The 4,147-nt window shown below is 49.7% G+C and overlaps 1 pseudogene; it reads right to left on the minus strand.

The window, feature by feature from the left end:
- Window positions 1-467: 467 nt before the first annotated feature.
- On the minus strand, window positions 468-2,407 carry LOC139786347 (uncharacterized; annotated as a pseudogene).
- Window positions 2,408-4,147: the final 1,740 nt, after the last annotated feature.

Here is a 4,147-nt window from a genome sequence, read left to right on the forward strand (position 1 = left end):
TACCTCCCCACCGGGCCCTCCCAACGGTAAAACCGAAGGTACTGCCCCAGTGGCTCACTGGTACAAGGAGCCCTCTCACCACGCCAAGGTGGTACACCACGAGAGAGGGGTCTTACTTCTACTGTCGGTAAGTGGTCTTACTTATGGTAACTTCTACTGTCGGTAAGTGGTCTTACTTATGGTAACTTCTACTGTTTTAACTTATCTTAGCATTTATTTATGTTTTTTAAATTTTCCCGAGAGTGTGGTGGGGGTGGACGTAACACCTCCCCCCTTATTTCAAAATGTTGGACATTGTTCCAACATTTTGCTGTGTCTATCCAAGGATATCCTTATCTTTTAATCCATAATAGGTGGGAGTTTACAAGTATACATATATCTAAAGGCTACAAGGGTGCGGTTATCATCTTATTAATCTAAGGCTACATTTACTTCTTATTGATTACTTACTATCGTGTAAGTACTTCCTAAGCTCGCCGTAGGTCTATTTCCTTGATGCTGCTATTGCTCGTGCTGGGTTCTCCTTTTGCGGTGACGAGTGTGGTTATCTCGAGAGGTGGTGCCTCTGGGTCGATGTTTTCGGGGGTGGGCTTCCTGCTGCTGAGGTGCAGGAGTAGGTGGGTGATGGAGCTCCACACTGCTCCAGGAGATGTATGCTCCAACCGTAAACGGAATGAAGCGCATAGCCTCTGATGATTGAGTCGATTATCAGCTTGGCTAGTCGGAATAAAAGGATGATGGCCAATACTCCGGCACTTGCTGAACCGAATGTGACAAACCCATTCCACAATCGTTGTCCGGTGTTTTCCGCGATTTTCTCCAGTGATTCCTCATCCATCAAGTTGTATAGTGAGACAGTTCCGCGAGGGACCATTGCTCCTTGCACCAGTGTGTTTATCATCGCTGGCTTCTCGATGGGGAACATTATGTGGTTGCGGAGGCGGTCGAGATCTTGCGTGGAATATATGCCGCTCGTGGCGAGGTTGGTTGGATTCACATATTTCCATTGTGGTTTACTTAGAGGCTGGATCGTGGGTGGGGTAACGCTTCAACTGGGCGTGGCGTTAGCTTGAACCATGCTTCGTCTATTCTATACATGGTGGGTAAAAGTTCGTTGCAATCCCTAATCGTGCCACTTTTAGTCAGTACGCGGGATTTCGGGAGTAGGAAGTGTAACGCGTTGTTGTGTTGAGACGGGCAATTCACTATAACAGTTTTCTGTCTGTCTTACTCTGCACGTGACCGGCACACACTTCACTATGTATATGACTTCCCCGGCGGTGATTGCAGTGTATTCCGGTGACTTCATGATCCGATATGCCATTTTGTCAGGGGCGATGCTGGCGAGGGATAGGGCGTTCTCCAGTATTTGTTTCTCCAGATCGCATTTCTGGCTCATTATATCTCGGTACATTTGTGTTAATTGCGTCCTCATGTGTTTCTCGACGTAAATGAATTTGCTGTTTACGTATGAGAAGATATCGAGATTGTCGATCGATATTCCGGTTTGTATTTTGAATGTTCGTCCTGGCTTGGTCTCGAGGATGAACAGTTTCGGGTGTTCTGTTTGGATTATCTTATATCCGCAGAGGCTCGTCTCTGTGGTTTTGGCCAGGGCGAAGGTGATGTCCCTTGTTGTCAGGATATAGATAACCGGAGTTTCCTTCTGGCCTGGTTTCGGTGAAACACGGTGGGCTTTCTCCTCGTAAAGTACGTCGTACTTATTGAATTGGCAGGTGTCGGTCGGGAGTGTCTTCCAGAAGGTCATTGTTCCATCTGCGTCGTAGCACTCGCCTTCCATGGCTGGACAGCGGGTGCCAGAGGGAAGGATTACCTCGTTCGTTGAGTGTTTCACAGGCAGCTCCATCCGGCGCGTGGTTATCTTCACCGTTGCTTGCACAAAAACATTACTCCAAGTGCCCAGGGGGTCACTGCATTGCGCTCCCTCGCAGTCTCCGTCCATGGTCAAAGATCCGGCCATAGTGATCGCTCGTGTGGTGGTGGCGTTTACCTTGATGCCGGCTATGATTCCGCTGGCTCCGCCCAGGTAAATGGTTCCGCTGTCTTGCATTTTGCGGCAGGCGTCGCCAGATATCTCGTGTATATATTCATATTTCCCGCCCTGCACGGCCGAGTTGTACGAGGACCATCCACAGTGCTTTAGGTCTCGATCGACTTCTATTTTACACTGTATTCCAATAGTATGGTCGAACTCGCTCAGTTGCAAGAGTTGCAAGTACGTTTTCTCGGTGACTGGTTCCAGGTCCTCCAGTTCGCAGTCTCCGATGTCGGTAAGTAACAGAGTCGTCACGTTCAATCCTTCGCCTCTGCAGTCGAAACCCAGTAAGCCATGTCCTGGGGTACCGATTATGGTCATGATGGTGATCCATACAGCGAGGGGCTCCATGACTGTGTAGTGGTTCAGGCTGTACTGCTGCCGGCGGTCGTCGGGTTGTGCTTATATACTAGGTTTTATGGTTAGTTTTATGGCTACGTGGGGTGGGGGACAGATACATGGTAGGGGCAGAGTTCTTAGGTTCTATGCGCTGTGGGGGGAGGGTTCTTAGTTTCTAATTATCTTTAACTTATCCATATGTACAATTTTATCTTTATTCCCTAGTCTAATCTTTACGTTATTATTCTCTAATGCTTCCAGTACTTCGTATGGGCCGACGTATTGGTCGTCCAATTTCCCTCTACTGGGCTCCTTTAGAAGGTATACGCGGTCTCCTACTCTAAAGGTGCGCGCGTTCATTCTTTTGTCGTAATAGATTTTGGATCGCGCTTTAGCGCGGTTAAGATTCTCGCGGGCCTTATCCTGTGTACTACGCAATTTCTCGAACAACTGTTTCAAGTAATCGACATAAGTTTCGTTGGTTTCGTCTCGAACCTAAGACCCAGCGGTGGGTCGCTCGATGGTGCGCGCGCAGTTTTTCCGAAGATTAGTTCGTACGGTATGTATAGTGTGCCCTCGTGAACGCTAGTATTATACGAGAAAGTCGCAAATTTCAGGTATTCTTTCGCAGAATTGTTTTAGGTACTCCCATAATACGTGATGGGATCGTTCCACGGAACCGTTTGATTGTGGCCTATAGGCCGTTGTTTTGTATTGGGTGATCCGGAATTTCTTGGCAATGTTACGCATCAGTGCGTTTATGAAATGACTATCCTGGTCGGGCTTCTCAGCGTCCAATGGCATCGAAATATGGTTTTTGCATATTAAGATTCGGGTGGAGCTGTCCCGGAACGTGTCTCCTAATATTCGGCGGATTGTCGGGAACACCATACCATCTATGCCTCCTTTGCATATGGCGACGGTGGGTAGTTCTAGGTCGGTGCTCACTACGAGTAGGGATGAGATGGCTTCCTTCACCCATTTCCTCTGAGTGTCTTCCGAGACGCACGTTTTAATTGAGAGTGCGATGATTCCCGTCTTCCCCGTGTTAGCACCCGGGCTCTGCCGAGCGTTGGGTCCACGATTGCCGGCAGTCTTCCCTGTTTCGCAAGCATCCGGCTGCCGGGGTCACATGGTTCCTCCCCGTTGTGAGGTAAACACCACTAGGTAGTCCTTGCGACCGCTCTCTCAACTGAGGGCGATCGTACGCAAGCAGGGATCACCGCGCGTGGTGATCGAGCGCACGGTGGAGCCACCAAGCGCCGCGAGCGACGCGGACGTACCTCCCCGGCGTGAAGATGCGCGTCCGCGGGACATACCCGCGATACCTACGCCCGGGGGTTCCTCGACTGGCGACTCCGAACCGCCCGCCGGCAGTCCGGAGATAGCCATACAACCACCCATTGTGTGGGTTCCGGCGCCGGTTGGCCCGATCGATCAGCCGTCCGACGACTTTCAGAGTCCGTCGAGCGGCGATGAGGAAACAGAGTGAGGCGAGCATCAAGGCGCGACAACGCGACTGAGTCACCGCTGGGAGGATTCCATTTTCGTTCGTCTTTTAATCTCTCACGCATAGTTTTTTGTTGACTCCATTCTTTCGTCGTTCTCGACCATAGGATTTCGAGAAGTTAGTTTATAAGTCTCGCGAGCCCGTATGGCTATATATATTACTATTAGACAGTAAGCGCCGCTGACCGTAAGGTTTATTTGATTTAGTTTTCCGGTCTACGCCGATATTATCGTTTTGTTTGA

Source organism: Temnothorax nylanderi, unplaced genomic scaffold (assembly GCF_030848795.1).
Source record: "Temnothorax nylanderi isolate EJ_2023f unplaced genomic scaffold, tnyl_v1.0 TNYL_tig1013_pilon, whole genome shotgun sequence".
Classification (NCBI taxonomy): domain Eukaryota; kingdom Metazoa; phylum Arthropoda; class Insecta; order Hymenoptera; family Formicidae; genus Temnothorax; species Temnothorax nylanderi.